The sequence below is a fragment of the Gracilinanus agilis genome, chromosome 1 (genome assembly GCF_016433145.1).
Source record: "Gracilinanus agilis isolate LMUSP501 chromosome 1, AgileGrace, whole genome shotgun sequence".
NCBI classification, from domain to species: domain Eukaryota; kingdom Metazoa; phylum Chordata; class Mammalia; order Didelphimorphia; family Didelphidae; genus Gracilinanus; species Gracilinanus agilis.
In genome coordinates, this window is record NC_058130.1 from 760,125,733 (window position 1) to 760,145,930 (window position 20,198).

At 41.6% G+C, this 20,198-nt stretch overlaps 1 pseudogene; it reads left to right on the top strand.

Moving 5' to 3' along the window:
- Window positions 1–6,237: 6,237 nt before the first annotated feature.
- Window positions 6,238–19,227, top strand: LOC123256886 (annotated as a pseudogene).
- The last annotated feature ends 971 nt before the right edge of the window (window positions 19,228–20,198 follow it).

A 20,198-nucleotide genomic window follows, 5' to 3' on the forward strand; every position in this document is an offset into this window, starting at 1 on the left:
CTGTAGACAAATGCAAGGAGAGTGGAGATTGTTTTTCCTTCTTGTGATTCCCCTCCCTCAGTCTGGTGGTCTGGCTGGGTGGGCAGCTCCATGTGGATGAGAGTCCTTGTGCTAGACAGACGTATGTTCAAGGCAGTCCCCCTACAGCCAATATTCTCCATCTCCCTGGAAAACTTTGGGCCTCCACTCAAGCTGTAATCTATCAGCCTGTCATGGATTCACTTCACCAAAGTCGATTTAGGAGGGGCTTCAAAAGCCATCTATTTCAGCCCTTTCATTTTACATATAGGGAAACTGAAGTCCAGGGAATAAATCCTATAACCCCAAATCCACCTTTCTCAGAAGGAAAGGAATATTTAACAACAAGGACACACATCTCTCTTCAAGCCCAAAGAGTGGGTGAAAGGAGTTCAGGTTTTAAGTAAACAGGCGCTTTAGAATGCAGCCCAAGCCAGGAGGGCTGTAATTCATTAGGCGGCCTGTTCCCCTCTGTTTATCCTAGGCCCGCTTAGACATTGTTTTTGAAGCTGAGATCCTTCTCAACTTGTTGGTCCATCTAAGGCAATGGGCTCATATGATGTCAACTCAAGAAAGGTGGGTCAAAGCCAAAGGAAGAGGGAGGGAGAGGCAGGTCCTCCTCTATGTCTTCTAACAGATAGCTCACTGTACTTGGATTGAGGATGACTTAGTAGCTTATGATAGCTAACATTTATATAGTGCTTTCTGTGTGCTAGGTATTATGCTAAACCCTTTCCCAATTATCTTTGGGATAATTTGTGCTTTGATTCTCAGCACAACCCTAAAAGATAGATAGTTGCTGTCATGATCCTCATTTCTCAGATAGAAACACTGAGGGAAACAAAGGTTAAGTGACTTGCCCACACAGCTAGGGAGTGTCTGAGGCTTGATTTGAATTCAGGTCTTCCTGCTCCCAATTCTTCAACTTAATAATTTAATTTAACATTTTATTAAGCACCTATTATGTGCTAGAAATACAAAGAAAGTGGAAAACAGTCCTAGCCCTCAAGGTGCCTACAATCTAATAGGAGATTACTGGGTGCAAAGGCATCTTGATCTGGGAAGGTGAATCCAAGAAGAGCCAGGGATGGAAAGCACTCAGTGCTGTATGTACCTCTCTCTCTCTCTCTCTCTCTGTTTGTCTATTGAACTAGTTACTTTTGCTTTTCTTTATATTTCCAGGATTTATCTCCATGCCTAACACGAAGTGGGTGCTTAACAAATGTTTCTTGACTGGACAGTTTAATAGAGAATACATCATGTTCCTATAAAGCTACAGGTAAATGTATTTAATTGTTCATAGCATCTACACATGCCCTCTGCCTGCTTCTAACTGGTGCCATCTCACTATTGGGTTGAATCACTCTGATTGGTTGGTGAACTACAAAAGCTGATGCCATGGGATACAATTCCTGGTAAATGGCTTCTGGCTAGTATGTCACTTAAAGTCAGAGTTCAAGAAAAAAAAAGAGAGATGTGGCTCCTCTTGGGGATGGATGGAGGAAGGAAGGGTCCTCCTGGTATAAGGTTGAGCCCCTGGTCCCTACATGGAATGTGACTTTGTCTAGCAAACTCATATGAGAAAGATGCTTGTGACTGTCTTGCCCCCTCCTTCTGGGCTTCTTTTCCTCTAGCATCAACCCTGTGAATATCAGAAGGTCTCAGAAGGCCTGCCAGTGTAGGAGGCATGGCCAGCTATTACAGCAGCTAAAATGGCAGATGCCATCTGGGATCCAGATTATGACAAAGCATCTGCCTCCAAGAGGCAACCCCACTCCATCCCAAGGAACTTTCCCATTTGGTATTGGATTGGATTATGAACACAAGTGAAATGGTTAATTAGTAGCCTGGCAAAGACTCTGTTCCAATGAAGCTCAAATGTTAATTTAGCTTCCCATCTCATTGTACTAGTAGAAATAAATTAATGAGGAGCAGTTGGATAACTGAGTAGATTGAGAGTCAGGTCTAGCGACTAACTAGAGACAATATATAGTATTGACTTTAAGGTGGAAAGTAAGGATTTAAAAAAAAAAAGAAATAAATTACTGGATTCAGTCTTAATTATTCAGTGAGTCTTTAAATTCACAGAAAAGAGAGAATGATTAAAAAATAAAAGAAGAAAAGCCAGAGTGAGAATCTGAGTATCTCAGTAAATTGAAAGTCAGACCTACAGGTGGGTGTCCTGGGTTCAAAGCTGCCTCAGACACTTCCTAGCTGTGAGACCTTGGGCAAGTCACTTAACACCCATTGCCTTGCCCTTATTGCTCTTCTGCCTTGGAAGCAATACACAGTATTGACTCTAAAAAAGTGAGGGTTTTTTAAAAGAAAGAAAGTAAAGAAATAGAAGAAAGAAAGAGAAGAGGAAAAGAGAAACATAGAGGCTTTCAAAAGGTCACATTATTATGGAATTATGACTGGATGAAAACACAAAAGCCTTGGCCCAACAGGAGATATAATGAATAAGCAACCAGCATTTCTTTTTCTGCTTGTAATGAACCCAGCGCAAACTCTGAAATCAGGTAAAGGAAAAGGATTGACACTGCCCTTAATATGTTGTGGCTTACACTGAGTGGTACCCAACGAGCTCTTGTGATGGCTAAAAAACAAATAATGGAAAGGACACATCCAAACTGGTCCCTCCTAAGTCAACATCATGAACCCTCCAACCAAGGAGTTGGCATATAATTAATTTCTTCAAATACTGTCGTTGATTCACTTAGTAATACATGGAAAACTAGTCTTCCACTCTATTCTAAAGCCTAAAGACAGTCAAGGGCCCTGGATACCACCTACCTCAGTGTCTCTGAGGTGATGGGAGATGTATCAAGACAGATATTGTTTCCTAATGGGGATGCGAGAAACGTCTTTTCCCCTATACTGATTATCTCATCTTCCACCTGGGATTGGAAGCCACCCATCCTCCTATTCCTTACAGAACAGTGTCCTCTACCCAGTTCCCAGTTCCCTTAGGGAGACACTGATCCTTCATCACTGACCACATACACTTTGGGTTGTAGATTTTGTGTTTCTGTATCCAAAGACAATTCTACAAACCTCTGATCTTTGAAAGCCCCTGCCTTTCTCTTCTCTTTCTTTCTTCACTTTCTCCATTATACATAAGGAGGTTGGATGGGATGTTCATGCATGTCCCCTATAATTGTGGGCCTATTAACCTATTATTTTATGTTCTTACACTTCTCCCCCACAAGTCAGGAAAAATCGGTCTCAATTCTGGCTTTGACAACTCACTAGAATAAACCCTAAGTTTTAACTCAGGAGCCATAGATAGTCCTATGGTATAGTAGGGGTTTAGGTAAAAGATGGTCTCACTGCTTTTCTTTTTCCTTTCCTTCCTTCTTTCCTTCCATCCTTCCCTCCTGCCTGCCTACCTGCCTGTTTTCCTTCCTTCTTTCCTTCTGACTTTTCTTCTTAGCAAAACTGGCAAAGGCTAAGGAATTAGGGTTAAGTGACTTTTCCAGAATCACATAGCTAGGAAATGTCTGAGGCCAAATTTGAAGCCAGGTCCTTGTAATTTCAGGCCTGGTGCTCTATCCACTATGCTACCTAGCTGCCCCACTCCATTGCTTTCTATACCTATGAGCTTGGGGCAGTCCCTTAATCTCTTCATTCCTCAGTTTTATTACCTATAAAATGAATGAGAAACAAGAATTTCTGTGCCTTGGTTGGTTTTTCTCATCTATAAAATGAGTGTTGGAATAAGTATTCCTTGATTTTCCTTTTAGAAATCATAATTAAAGCTGAGAGACACCTAGGAGATCAGCTAGTCCAACTCCTTATTTTACAGTTGTGGAAACTGAGACCCAGGGAAACTAAGAGATTTGTCCAAGGTCACAAGCACCTGAGATTTGAACCTATGTCCTGCAACTACAAATCCAGTATTATTTCTATGGTACCATATATACATACACATAAGCAAGGAGAGAGAGAATTGTTTAAGGAAACCAAAAAGAACAGGAGTTAGTAAGAGGGTTGGGCTTCAAACCTGTGTACTAAGTATTGTCATGAGCAAAGTTGGTGTCATCCTGATTTCTCTTTTCCACTCCTATTTCTTGGATACTCTTCTCCCTTTATTTATTATAGAACACCAGACCTAGAGTCAGAAAGACCTGAGTTCAAATCTGACTTCAGATACTCACTGTGTGACCCTGGGCAAGTCACTTAACCCTGTTTGCCTCTCTAAAGTTTGTAAAAGGAAATTCTTTGTTCTCTTTGAGTTTACATTCATGAAAGGGAATCCTTTTGTCTATTTTGAGTTAACACTCTGGTTAGCAATAACTTAGGTACCCCTATTTAGTATTTCACTAGATTGTGAAGACAAGGATTAACTGTCCTTTGTCTACTTTTGAATTGAATCAACAAAAGATTGAACACCCTACTTAGTACTAGGTGTGATTTAGAAAATTCACACCCTTAGCTGTGAATCCTTTTGGTGAGAATTTAACTTTCAGGTGAGAAAGTTGATCCCACAGACACTACCCTCTGGGCCTTGCTAGTTAATTTGGAAACTGTGATTGGCCCCTGTGAAAAGGGGAAGGATAAGAAGTCACCATAAAAACAAGCCCCAAACTCCCTCAGCATATTGTCTTTGAGAAGATAGTATGAAGAGATTGTCTTTTGGAGATAGTCTTCCGACTGGGGAGTGTCTTTGAGGGAGCTTTGTTAGAGACTGAAGCTTGAATCATGGGCTTGGAGCATGGGTTCACTTTAGACTCTGATCCCTGGACTACTTCATTGGTTGAGTAAAAGGCTGACTCCTTTCCTAGTTTCCTAAGAGACTAGCTTCCATCTTGGAGGAGGCCATGGAGACTCACTACCAGCCTTCCTAGTTGAGAGCTAATTAATCTCTGCCTGGATTAAGCAGACTGGAGTAAAACATTTAGGTTGATAGGATAGATAACCTTTCTAACCCCCTCACATTTCTCTTCTTTATTGTTTCTTCTCTATTTGTATATATTTGTAAATACATTTCTGACTCAAGATATAATAAATACTGGTGACTACATAATTTCATATAATCATTGTCTATCCACTAATTTTAACCTTTACAGGTTCCTCTTTTTAAAATGAACTAGAGAAGGAAATGACAAGCCATACCAGTATCTTTGCCAAGAAAGCACCAAATGAAATCACTGATAGTCAAGCACAACTGAAACAACTCAATAGACTTTAGAGCATGGTCTGACAGTGAATCTGTCAGTAAGACTGCCTGGCACATAGTAACCACCTAATAAATACCTGTTGACTGACTTTGTGACATTGAGCTAAGTGCTGGGGATAGAAAGAAAAATAAAAGTAGGCCTCAAGAATCTCCCATTCTACTAGGGGAAACAATACCTACCTAACTAGGTAGATAGACAGAGCAATAGATAGATAGATAGATAGATAGATAGATGGATAGATGGATGGATGGATGGATAGATGGATAGACGGATAGATGGATAGATGGATAGAGATAGAGATATATGGAGTGGTTTGGTCACATCTGACTCTCTATGATCCCATTTGGGTTTTTCTTCACAAAGTTCCTGGACTTGTTTGTTATCTCCTTTCCCCACTCATTTCACAGATGAAGAAACTGAGACAGATGAGTGAAATGACTTACTCAGGATCACACAACACCCAGAACTGGGGTCTTTCTGACTCAATAGCTATTTCACTTCTTCCTGCCCATGTGTAATACAATATGTATAAAGGGCTTTGAAATCATTAAACAATAAAGAAATGCTGCCTTTTCTTCTTCTTTCTCCTTCCTTCTTCCTTCTCCTCCTCTTCTTTTTAGTGTTTTTGTTGCTGATAATTAAAAAGAGGATTCGGGTCCAGCAAGCTCTGAGCTCTCCTCCCAGCTCCTACATCCTCTTCTGAGCTCCCAGCCTCCTTTACAACTCCATGAGTGAGGCTTTTCTCCATTGGCTTTAACTTGTAGCCACGCGCCCTCTGCTGGTCTTGCCTCCTCTGCACAATCTCTGCCTCAGAGGTTCTACGCCTGCGCAGATACGGGCTTTTCTGATCCTCTTCTCTGCCCCATCTGTTCAGGCTCTGGGGGCGTGGCTCTCTCGTCTCCGTCCCGCCCACTTCCGGCATAAATCTATGTGCTACCCCACACAAACCGGGTGGAGCCAGATGTTGGTACCCGGGGAGGGAGCATGATCCCGTTGCTGTCAGACTCGCTGTCTTTGGCTAAACTCGCAGTAGGTCGCTATGTCCCCTTCTGATATTCAAGAACCGGCCGAGCTGGGTGAGCACAATTCCCGGGGTTTCCTTAGGGGTCGCGGGAGGATTCTGGGTGCGGGGAGAGGTTCCCTCTTGTATGCCACGTTCAATCTTGCTGCGCCTACCTTCAATCTCGGATCTCTCAGGCCCATCCCGGAGCCCGAAGACCTGGGTTCGAATCCTATCTTTGCTTTGTACAGTCAAGAGCAGGCCCCTTCCTCACCGTAGGTCTCATTGGCTTCCTCTACAAATTAAGGAAGTTGGACTTGGTAGTCCCTGAAGCCTCTTCCAGCTAGGATCTGTTTACTTCACCTTCCTCAGTTTTCTTCTCTGTAAAATGAGGGGAGGGGTTTGAACTAGATGTCCTCCGAGGACCCGACTGTCTTCCAAGATAATTTTTTCTAAGACTCAGTTTCTCCATCAGTAAAATGGAGATGCCCTTTGTAGCCTGGAAGTGACTCAGAGTGCATACTAGGCGCTTGATTAAATGCTTGGTGATTGGTTGCCCAACTCCGATGGTTATTAGCAAAACTCCAAATCCTGTAACTGAGAGAGCCTTTTGTTCCCCCTTAATTCTTGTGCCTCCCTTCCCTTGATTATCTACAATTCAGCCTGTATTCATTTGTACAGAATTTGTTTATAGATCATATTTTTTTCCCCTTCCTCCCATTAGATGGTGAGCTCCTCTGGGGTTAGGAATGTTTTTTTTTTTTTTCTTGCTTTTCTTTGTGTCTCTGGTACTTAACACTGTCTGGCACATAATAAATGCTTAATAAATCCTTGTTAACTTGATATAGCAGTGTTGCCTAACTGAAAAGATTTTGAGTACTAGATAGTAGTGTTATTTTCCTGTAGTGTAGACCATTGTGTTCAAGAAGCTATTTGGGAAGAGTCTGATCACTAAATTTTCCTCAGGGTAATATTTGTTTCTGTCTGTGGTTATCTTCTGAGTCATAAACATGGTTAAGCTCTGGTGGCATGATTGTCCACATTATTCCTGTCATTTTCCCCAAAAGAATATAATCTTCAGAGTAGGAGACAATTTGTCTTTCTATCTCCCCCCCCCCCCAACAGTAGCACAACTGAATAAGAGGTAAATAAATGTTGGATGGTTGGTTGATACAAAATGACTGTATTATAAAAATGGCAGGATACAGGAATTCTGGGTGAGGCTTGACCCTGTATCCTGCCATTTTTATAATACATTATACATCTTGGAAATTAAGTACCTACTTCATAGGATTAGTGTTTTCTAGAAATACAACTTAGTATTACTACCTTTCTCCCATCCAAATAACTTTGGATCCAAGATGGCAGAATCTAGAGCTAGGAGAAACCCTCAACATCTTTTAATCCAATACATCATTTTATACAAGAGGATACACTTGAGACTGACTTGATGAAAAGTTTGCTCCCATCAGTATAAGATGCAGGCTTGGATGTAAGGAGTCTTGACTAGGAATTTTAGTCCTAGTACATTTTTTTTTTGTTTTTTAGAAAAATTCCCACGTTTACATAATTCATGTTCTTGATCTTTTTCCCCCCACCCCCCAGTAATCCTAGTACTTTGATTCAGATTTCCAGCCCAGCCTAGTGACTGGGCTTTGATTCAAGACAAGAGTCCTCAATGCTCTCATTCATCTCTTGTATAGGAAAGTTCCTGCTGTATAGAAGAGAGGGGAAGAAGGGCAGAGAGAGGGGGGATGATTTGGGTGATGAAAAAAATGCTTTTTATACTTTTGGGGAGACATGATGGGTGGGTCCTTTGGCAGAATGAAGGTGCTCCATTCCTGTGTCTCAAAGGCTTCTTTATCTCTTCTTATGATTGGTCTCTGGTGGGAGGAAAGCATCTTATTTTGGGCCTCTTGGAAATCTCAGAGCACTTTCCAGTGACAGTTGAAAACCATAAGGTAGATTTGATTATTTCACAGATGTACAAAGTATCATCCAAATAATGTGAGAATAGCTGAATTTCCCCTTATAAATGGACCAAGGTTGGGAGAGTTGGCCTCCCAGGGATGCAATCTGAAGTCAGTCTACTTTCTGTCTGTCAAGTCTTCCCCACATCTTCAATTCTCTCAGCTATGGCTTCTCCTAGAGTTTTGAGTGATGCCTGAGTATGGTAACAAGAGCTCTCAGCTTTGTGATGTCTGGAGGGGAAGGATGCTTCATAGGATCTTAGGTCTAGAGACCCTGGAGATCATCCAGTCCAATCCCTCACTTTACATGTAAGCAAACTAACCCAGGTTCCACAAGGTATAATGGATCCTAAGACTCAGATCCATGATTCAGATGTTGTTCCTAAGACTCTTAGTCAGGAGTTTTTCCATGCCCTATTTTAGAGTCTAGGGGAGACACCAGAGATTTATAGCCTAGATATCATTTAAACCAGGAGTATTATGATCTTGGTTTTTTTAAAAATAATTTTTCTTGTGGCTCTTTAATTGTGACTGACTTTTCATGATCCCATTTGAGGTTTTCTTGCAAAGATACTAGAATGGTTTGCCATTTCTTTCTCCATTTGACAGCTAAAGAAACTAAAAAGGCCAGCAGGGTGAACTGATTTAACCAGGGTCACAAACCTAGTAAGTGTCTGAAGCTGGTCTTCCTGACTCCAGGACTGACTCTCATCTACTTTGTCACCTAGCTGCCCCTGAACTTGGTTTAAAAATTATTATTATTTTTTTACAAATGTATTTCAATATAATTGGTTTCCTTTGCATTTCTGTGTATTTTATTTTATGTATTTAAAAGCTTTCTTAGTATCATAAGTGTTTTCTGTTATGGCTTGAGCAATATGGAAATGTGTATTGCATGAAAGCACTGGTATAACCTATTTACCACCTCAGAGAGGAAGAGAGGAGAAGGCAAAAATTCGAATCCTAAAATGTCAGAAGAGAATTGTCAAGAACTGTTTCTACATGTAATTAGAAAGAAAAAAAAAACTGAAAATAAACTTTCTAAGGAGGGGTCTACAGGCTTCCATAGACCAGTTTTCCAGAGTCCAATTATGATCATGAAAAGTCAGACATAATTGAACAAACACAAGAAAAATTAAAAAAAAAAGGTAATAGAACTTCTGGCTTACATGATCTCTAGGCTATGTAGTAATGAAAATAAATGCAATATATAATATTTAGAAATTGCATTTGTGAAATAATATGAGTAAAAATATTGTTGTGGTTGCCATTTATAAAATTCACTACTAGGTCACGAGGAATATAGTAGCTTTTAACAATTTAATTTAATATGAATATAGAATAAGAAAGAAATAAGGAAGGAAGAAAGTCAAAACTTTATTTCCTAGCCTACCACTTTAAAGACTGATCTATAGAATTTCAGTTAGATCTCTGACAAGGTTCTGATCTCCACATGGAAGTCAGGTAGTCTCTTCAGAGCAAAAGTCTTAACCAGAGCAAGAGTCTTACCAACCCATGAGGGTATCTTTTGCCTGAGCACCAATGTCGAATGGAGTAGAAGAATCAATCCCAGAAAACTAGTGCCACAGTACTTGACCTCCTCTATGGTTTCACCTTTTATAGACCTTTTCTTCATGTCACTTTCTGTTTCTCTGAGCTGATCTATCACATCTCAGGAATCAATCAAAGTCTCTCTGACCTGGACTCATAACCTTTAGTTCCAGGTCAAGGCTCTTAACTTGTGACCTCTGTTTAGAGCATTTTAGCCATGCTAATGGGATGGATCAGATGAGAAGAAAGTTCATGATCCTGGGAGGAATGGGTTCTTTTTACACAGCTACAAATCTCTGGTGTCTCCCCTAGACTCTAATACAGGGCTTGGGAAGTCTCCTGACTTTGAAGTACCAGGAACTACATCTGAATCCTGGATCTAACTCTTAGAATCCATGACTGTAGCGAAGTCTGGATCAGTTTTCTCATTTGTAAAGTGAGGTACTGGACTAGATCAGTGATGGTGAACCTTTTGGAGACCACGAGCTACACCCTCCCTCCCAAATGCTGTGCCTCTCCCACCCCCCAGCTCCAGAACTCAAGTGCTGTGCTCTGGGTGGGGAGCATCAACCCCAGACAAGGGAGGAAGGAAGTACTCCCAATGGGCTGCTGAGTAAAGGGGTAGGTCATGTGAGAAATGTCCTCAGGCCTGATGGAGAAGAGGAGGGGTATAGCCCAAGCCCTGTGCTCTCCTTCAGCTATGTGCAATGCTATGAGCTATGCTCACCTCAAACCTACCTCCTCTCCATCCCCATTATGGGATTCACCCTTGCCACAGACTCAACAGGCTATTAATCTGGTGTGTACTCACAATGTATGTGAGTTGCCCACCTCTCCCCAGACAGGGGAGGGAGGAAGCATTTCCACTGGGCTGCTGGGCAGAGGGCAGGTGATATGAAAAATGTCTTTAGGCAAGTGGATAAGGGGAGGGGAACAGCTCCACCCAAGTCCCTTTGGCTTTTTAGTAAGGAACTCTGGTGGGCAATGGCACGAGCCCTCTCTAGCATGTATGTCATAGGTTTGCCACTATGGGACTAGATCACCACTAGGGTTTCTGCCAAGACTAGATCTAAGATGCTACGTATCATCCCTCTCCTCTAGACATTAGCCGAGAGCTCTCTTCAGGTAGCAGGTAGATCCAGGAATGTAAGGCTGGAATATCACTTACAACTCTAGGAGAAGCCATGGCTGAGAAATTTGAAGATAGGAAGACTTGACAAACAGAAAGTGGCCTAACTTCAAACTGCATCCCTGGGAGGCCAACTCTCCCAACCTTGGTCCATTTATAAGGGGAAATTCAGCTATTCTCACATTATTTGGATGATACTTTGTGCTTCTGTGAAATAATCAAATCTACCTTATTGTTTTCAACTGTCACTGGAAAGTGCTCTGAGATTTCCAAGAGGCCCAAAATAAGATGCTTTCCTCCCACCAGAGACCAATCATAAGAAGAGATAAAGAAGCCTTTGAGACACAGGAATGGAGCACCTTCATTCTGCCAAAGGACCCACCCATCATGTCTCCTCAAAAGTATAAAAAGCATTTTTTTCATCACCCAAATCATCCCCCCTCTCTCTGCCCTTCTTCCCCTCTCTTCTGTACAGCAGGCACTTTCCTATACAAGAGATGAATGAGAGCATTGAGGACTCTTGTCTTGAATCAAAGCCCAGTCACTAGGCTGGGCTGGAAATCTGAACCAAAGTACTAGGACTAAAATCCCCAATCAGGATTCCTGACATCTAGGTCTGCACCTTGTACTAATGGGAGCAGATTTCTCCTCAAGTCAGCTTCAGGAGTCTCCTCTGCGATAAAATGATGTACCAGATTAAATGATGCTGAGGGTTTCTCCTAGCTCTAGGTTCTGCCATCTCAGATCCAAAGTTATTTGGATGGGAGAAAGGTAGTAATACTAAGTTACATTTCTTGAAAACACTGAATCCAATGAAGTAGGTACTTAATTTCCAAAATGTGTAAATTTGTATCAACCAACCATCCAAAATTTGTTAACCTCTTATTCAGTTGTGCTACGTTAGAGAGATAGAAAGACAAATTGTCTCCTACCCTGAAGATTATATTCTTTTGGGGAAACTGACAGGAATAATGTGGACAATCATGCCACCAGAGCTTACCCATGTTTATGGCTCAGAAGATAACCACAGACAGAAACAAGTATTACCCTGAGGAAAATTTAGTGAGCAGACTCTTTCAAAATAGACTCTTACCAAATATAATGGTCTACACTACAGCAAAATAACACTACCAGCCAGAACTCAAGATCTTTTCAGTTAGGCAACACCTGTTTTATCATGTTAACAAGGATTTATTAAGCACCTATCATGTGCCTGATAGTGTTAAGTGCTGGAGAAACAAAATAAAACAAAAAGGGAGCTGTAACTCCCCCCCACCCCCACCAGGAACTCACCATCTAATGGGAGAAGGGAGGAAGAGGAAAGAAGCACAAGGTACAAAGGAATTCTGTACAAACAAATACAAGCTCAATTATAGATAATCAGAACAAAAGGTTTAATCAGTTACTGGATTTGGAGTTAAGACAACCTGGGCTGTGCTAATTACTATCTACGAATTGGGCAACCAGCCACCAAGCATTTAATCAAGTGCCTACTACACACTCAGGGTCAACTCCAGGGTACAAAGGGCATCAGAATGAGCCTTTAGTAAGGGTAAAATTGGTAATGTGTTGTCATCACCATTTTACAGATGGGTAAATTGAGTCTTAGAAAAAATTATCTTTGGAGTCAGATGGGCCCCCAGAGAATATCTAGTTCAATCCCCTCCCCTTGTCTTACAGAGAAGGAAACTGAGGTAGGTGAAGTAAACAGATCCTAACTGGAAGAGGCTTCAGAGACTACCAAGTCCAACCCCCTTATTTTACAGAGGAGGTAACCGAGGCTGATGGAGAGGGCCTGCCCTTGATGGTAAAAGGCAAAGGTAGAATTTGAATCCAGGTCTCTGGGCTTGGGATGAACCTGAGAGATCTGAGATGGAGTCAAGTGCTGCGAGAATGAACGTGGCATACAAGGTGGATCCTCTCCCCACACCCTGAATCCTCCCACAGCTCTAAGGAAACCCTGCCCGGCAGGTACTTGAATATCAGAGGGGACATGGTGACCTACTGGGAATTTTGGCAAAAGCAGCAACTCTGGTGGAACCAGGATTATGCTTCCTCCCTGGGTGCCATAGATCTATGCTGGAAGTGCAAGTGAGAGAGACAAGAAAGCCACGCCCCCAGAGCCTGATGGGTGGGGCAGAGAAGCCCATTAGAAGAGCCCACATCTGTGCAGGCAAAGAACCCCCCCTGAGACAGAGGGTGTGTAGAGGAGGCAGGACCAGAGCAGTGATGGACAACGTTTTAGAGATAGAGCATCTGGCCCCACCCCTACTCCCCCAGGCCAAGTGCCATGCTGCCCTGCTGCCCCCCAACCCCACACAGGGGAGGGAGAAAGAACTCCCATTAGACTGCTGGGTGAAGGGACCTGTGATGTGAAAAAGTATTATCAGGCATGGTGGAGAGGGGGAGGAGAGCAGCTCTGCCTGAATCCTGCCTTTCTAGTAACAAACTGGGGTGGGGAAGAGACCCTCAGTGATCACCTGCCCACAGAGAGTGCTCTGCATGCTGTCTTTGGCACACCCATATCATAGGTTCGCCATCACTGGGCTAGAGCCAACGGAGCAAAGCCTCACTCATGGGATGTAAAGCAGGTTGAGAAGAGGCTGTAGGAGCTAGGAGGAGAGCTCAGAGCTTGCTGGACCCGAACCCTCTTTTTAATGATCAGCAACAAAAACACTAAAAAGAAGAGGAGTAGAAGGAAGGAAAAAGAGAAGAAGAAAAAGCAGCACTTATTTATTCTTTTAAAGATTTCAAAGCCCTTTCTACATATTCTATTACACATGGGCAGCAAAGAAGTGAAATAGCTATTGAGTCAGGAAGACCCCAGTTCTGGGTGTTGTGTGATCCTGAGCAAGTCATTTCACTCATCTGTCTCAGTTTCCTCATCTGTGAAATGAGTGGGGAAAGGAGATAACAAACAAGTTCAGGAACTTTGTGAAGAAAACCCCAGATGGGGTCACAGAGAATCAGATGTGACTGAACCACTCCATATCTATCTATCTATCTATCTATCTATCTATCTATCTATCTATCTATCTATCTATCTATCTACCTACCTACCTAAAGTTACCTAGTTAGTTAGGTTTTGTTTCCCCTAGTAGATGGGAGATTCTTGAGGCCTGGTTTTACTTTTCTTTCTATCCCCAGCACTTGGCTCAATGTTTGTCACAAAGTCAGTCAACAGGTATTTATTAGGTGGTTACTATGTGCCAGGCACTCTTACTAAATGCTTGCTGACGGATTGACTGTCAGACCATGCTCTAAGGGCTCTCCCGGCTCTGGCACTCCATGACTCCATATGGAGGCAATGAAGAACATTTTACTTGCTGTATCTCCTAAGTCCATTTAATGACGAGCTGGCTTCTAACACATTAGGAACAGGGAAGCGAACACCCTTCCTTTCCCCCTCACTCCCTGAGTGTGTCATTCTGCTCCCTCCCCAGCCAACTATATGTCCACCAGTATAGCCTGCCCTTGGGTGGCAGGATCCCTTGAAGCCAGTTTTTCTGATTACATGAGGGAGAGAGATCCACCATAATCCAGCCTGATGTGATAGTCCCCATGCCAGTAACACCCCAGGTCATGAGGAGGAGCACCTGGGCCCAATTAACTCCTCAACCAGAGAAACAGGCCAGATGGAAGGCGGGATGCTGGGAGGAACAGGAGAGAGAAAAGGAGACCAGAAACAGGCTTGGCAGGGGATGGAAGTGGAGATTTCAGAATTGTAGGGGACCCTAGAAGATAGAATGTCAGATCTGGGAAGGACTTTAGGACATAGAATATTAGAACTGAGAGAGATTCTGGTATTGGAACAGAACATCAGAGCTGGGAGAGGCCCTAGAACTTAGCATGTAAGAGCTAGGAAAACCCTTTGAACAGAGAATTTCAGAGCCAAAAGGGGCCTTAGGACTGATAATGTTGAGGCTGGAAGACACCATAGAAACACAGAATGTCAGAGCCAAGGGGTTTGCTGAGGTCTGATCTCACCATCTGAAAAAGCTGGTTGTTAAATTTTCAATGTGATCTTTGTACTTGGAAACTGGCAAATGCTACAAATCAGGACTTGATTAATTCTGTTGATTGTTTAGATTTAAGAAACTATTATTAATGCAGACTAGATTTAAAAGCACTGGGATACTTTTCTTCCCGATAGCCTTGTCAACAGATATTTATTAGCCTAACCTTGGGCAAGGCTGGAAGAGATCTTAGACACATATTGTCCAACCATTCCATTGTACATTTAAAGAAATAGAGGCTCCTAAGTTTCCAAAATGACTTGCCTTTAGTCACAAAGCTATTTAGTCAGAATAAAAGCCCAAGACTCCTTGTTACTGTCTCAATCTGGCATACTTCTCACTCCATCAAAGTAAGTAGACATCACAGAAGATGATGCCAGTCCTAAAAGATTGAATATCCCATGCAAGAAAAGTATGTTGATTTATCTTATTTTGTCTGTATGAGAGATGATGCTTAGCATCCTGGATGAGACAAAAGAAATATCAAATCCAGTCACTGACTCTGGAGAGATTACTATTTAGTTAGAGATGGGAAAAAATCATATGTTTTAAGAAATCTATGATTTTATCCACGGAGATGCATCCCCTAACCATGCATTTGTCTTGGAGTTAGGAAGAGCTAAATTTAAATCCAGTCTCAAATACTTATTAGCAGAGCAACTCTTGATAAGTCACTTAACTGTTGTCTGCCTCAGTTTTCTCATTTGTAAAATAGGGTTAATAATAGTCTCTACCTTTGAGGATTGTTGTGAGGATAAAATGAAATATTTATAATTGTTGCAATCCTTCAACACTATTATAAACTATATTATTATTATGTATAATTGTCTATCTTTTAATCTAACTTGAATTTTGATTGTTTTGCACTTCTTGGAACCTTATACTGTAGATGACCTAAAATTTTCACATGTTCCAACTCTGGCAATCCTCTCTTTTCTCTGGTTTTTGTAAGTGAAGTGATTTGAGTTTGAATCCTACTCCAGACAGTTAGTAGCTGGGCAAACCACTTTACATTTCTCATCTTTAGTTTCCTCTTCTGTAAAATGGAGACAAAAAAAGGACCTCTATACAAGGCTGTGAGAATGAAATAACACATATGAAGTGCTTTGTAAACCTCAAAGTGCTACACAAGTATCAGTTATTATTATTATACTCAAGACTGAATGTTTAATTGTTTATTTTCTTTACACTGCTCTGACTCTTTGTATAGCTTTGTGGGTTTTTGCTTTCAATTTCTGCTTAAGGGAATCTAGACTAGCTGATACACTTTTATTCTAAATATTTGGAGTATTTTTCTATTTTATTTCCCATGTTCCTTTTTGTTTCCTTTATTGGCCAATGTGTTGTTCAGATTTCCTCCTACATGTCCCAGCTGGATATTAATGCAATCTTCCAATTCCTTTGCACAGATCTTTGATAGATAGCTCTTCTAAGTTCTTTCTGCTATGGCAGCATTTGACAATTGTCGTTACTCCTAGATAACTAACTCCACCTTCCCTCCTAGGGAATTTACTGTGGCAATGACCATTGTGTATTTTCTTACGTGCACATCAGTCCTGAAGTGTTTTTATGCTGTCAAATACTGTGGGATAATCCATTTGTATTTGCCCATGAGAGAACAAATCTCCTTTGAAGTCAAGTTGGCTCAGTAAGCATTTATGAAATGTTCACTACATTCTAGGAACTCTTCTAAGCAATAGAGGTGCAAAGAAAGCAAAAGCAAACACAACAAACAGTACTTGCTCTCAGGAAATCTACTGTCTCTAAAGGGGAAGAAAGCAGGGAAATATCTACACACTAACTGGTTACATAGAGGATAAATCAGAGATGATCTTAGAGTGAAGGCATTAAGATGAAAGGGGAAGAAAGTAAAGGCTTCTTATAGGAAGAAGGACTTTATCTGGGACATAGGGAAGCCTCCCAAGTAACTACAGGCTTCCGGGTTAAGATGGCGGCAGAGTAAAAAGCAGCTGCTTAACCTCTTCTAACCCACACATACAGGACTCCTCAAGAGGACATAAAAACAAATCCAGAAGAACGAAACCCCACAATAGGGTGTAACATTGAAGGTATGTGGAATTGGAGCATTTCATTGCTATAAAGGGGTAAAATAGCTGTCACTAAAAAGCAAGCTGAGCAACCCCCTCCCCCCACACCACCTACAGTGCCAAAGCCAGCACACAAGAGTTAGAGCAAGTTTGGGGCATTCATTAAGTTCTTGGCAGCTCACCAGGGCCTGCTCCTGTGAGCAGCAAGACTTAAGACCCCAAGAGGCTAAAGAACCCGACGTTGAACACAGATTTTGACCGCAGGTGTGCGTGACTCAGGCGGGGACGCGGACCCTGAGCCTAGGCTTGGAACTTGGGTGGGGACCCAGTGCAGAGGGGTGGGGTGCATGACTATGGAGGCAGTGCCCTGAAACTGTTAAAGGAGCTTCAGGGAGAGGAACAAGCAAGGGGACCACCAGGAGGCTTGACCCTGAGAACAACTAGACCTGAGACTTCAGGAGCCTAAAGAGCGCAGACAGACCCTGGGCGTGAGAATAAATCTGAAAGGGTGCCTGGCTAACAATGGCAAGCCAGTCACCAGAACCCCAGAACAGAAAGATAAATGAGAAGAAATATTTAACACTCGGCAACTTTTACACAGAAAAAATCCAGACAACAGAGCAAACAGCAGAGGAGAACAAACAAGTAATCATATCCAAACCTTCCCCCCAAAATGAAAGTTGGTCACAAGCTCTTGAAAAGTTCAAATCTGAGATCATGAGAAATAGGGAATAGATCTGGCGAGAGAAGTGGGAAATAGCCCAAAAGGAATTGGAGAAAGATGCCCCCAAGTAACTACAGCTTAGAAAAGGAATCCAGGAGGCAACAATGAAGAGGGAGAGAATTCTAGTGATGAGGGACAGCCAGTGAAAATGCCCCAAGTAAAGTGATGGGATGTTGTATTCCTTAACAGCAAGGAGACTAGTATTACTGGATCACAGAATTCAGGGACAGGGAGAACAATGTAGGAAGGCTGGAAAAGTAGGACAGGGCCAGTTTGAAAGTCTTTAAAAGCCCCGGAGAGGATTTTATATTGGATCCTGTAGATGACGGAGAGCCAGTGGAGATTTTTAAGTGGGGGAGGGACATGATCAGATCTATATTTGAATAATCAATTTGACAGCTGAGTAAAGGATGGACTGGAGTGGGGATAAACTTGAGGCAGAGAAATCAATCAGTGTTTCCTGAAATAGTCTAGGAATGTGGTTATAAGGGCCTATATTGGGTGGTGTCAATGGCATAGGAGAGAAGTTAGAATAGGTGAGAGATGTTGCAATGGTACAAATGGTAGGATTTGACAGTTATTGAATATAAGGAGTAAGAGAGGAAGAGGAATCAAGAGTGACACCTAGATTATGAACACAGGTGACTGGATGTGTCTTATTATTATTATTATTGTTATTGTTATTATTATTATTACTGTACCCTTGACAGTGATAGAGATATTAGGAAGAGAGAAAGGTTTGAATGGAAAGATAAAGAGGTCAGTTTTTAGACTTGATGAATTTAAAATGTCTTCAAGATATCCAGTTAAAGATATGTAATAGGTAACTGGAGATATGAGACTAGAAGTCAGGAGATAGTTTAGGGCTTATGAATTACTCTAGCCTTGTCTAATTGGTTGTTTAAATATCTCATGCCATTAAATTCAAAAGTCTGTATTCACAATTCTAGACAAAATATTTTTTGTCTCCTGAAAATCATTTTGAGATAGTTCCATTGTTTTATTCATCCACTTAAAAATATGATCTCCAATGGTAGGTCAATAAACTTATTAAGTAACAACTTTGTGCCAGGGATCCCATCAGGATTCTAGTCAAGAAGAAGGAATTGACGTTGGAAGACATTTGTCAGTTTTACATAAATGTTGAATGAGAGGAATAGAAGCTAGATACCTTGTGTGATTATTGTGTGTGACTATTATCCAAGCCATTATCTTCATCAATACCTGCTGAAAGGTGGATTGGCTCACTGAGAAAATGCATGCCTGTGATTTTACTGTCTCTGCAATGCATGGAGACATGGACCGAAAAGAATATGATGTTATGAGGGAGTTTTGCTCAGGCTCCAGTAGGGTGCTTATTACCACTAACCTATTGACTGAGGCATTGATGTTCAGCAAATATCTTTGGTTATTAATTATGACCTTCCTAATAACCAGGAGAATTACATTCATTGAATTAACCTTGGAGGGCATTTTGGTCATAAAGGTGTGACCATCAACATGGTGATAGAGGAAGAGAATCATTTGAGACATCAAGACCTATAATATTTCCATTGAGGAGATGCCTCTCAGTGTGGCTGACCTCATCTGAGAGACTTCCCCACCTGATTTCACTCAGGGCCCTGCTCTCTGGGATGGGGGAGGGGGTTTTGGTACGGAGGGAGAAACAAGGGATGTACATCTTTGTCATTTTTTTCCTTTCATTTTTTTTTACTTTGAATAAATGTCAATTTTTGAGGCAAAAGGAAAAAAAAAGTCTTAAGTGGAGATTTTCAACAAACTAAGATTCTTCATTTCACCTCTCCTTAGCCTTAAGTAACTTCCTGATTTCATTGATGATTTCATCCAATCTAAGTTTAGGGTTAAAACTATTTCTTATGACTGGCCTGTGCTGGCATTATGTAACTTGAAGCTAAAGGATCCCTTGACAAAAAAAGGCAGGACCAAGCTCTTGTCTATGGTTTGTCATTTTGTTATGAAATGATATTTGCATATATATTGAAAGCATTCATGTCTCCAGTCCATTTTGCTAGCACTCATGTTGACTTTAGTGGTGAATAACCTGGGCACCAAAGCAGTCCCAGGAGGTAGGGTTTTGGTATTACTGATTTGTCCTTTCCTCCAGCACCAGAACACTAAAGAGCTCAGCTATCAAGCTAGTTGTGGTAATTTCAGCTGAAAACATCTTTTGTAATTTTGTGCTGCCCCATCATTAACTCTTAGCAATCTGAGTTGGATCACTCTGTCCAAGGTCCTGACCCATTCACTGGTATTACTGAAGTTCAGATGGCTGATATTTCAGGCACACAAAGTCCCTTTTTGATATCAACCGGGCTGGTATTCCCCTACTTCACTATGATGACCTCCTTCCCCTCTGGCCCCTACATAGGCAATGACTTGGACTTTGAGGAGATTATTACTATTATTGGTGTTATAATGTCCTTAAGGCCTTCTTCCCCTGAAGCTCTAGAAAAGCACATGCTTCCCATTTATAGATCGAAAAGGGAGGTAATACAGGATCAGGTGACACTGACTTGCTGATGAAGAAGGGAGTGGCAGGTG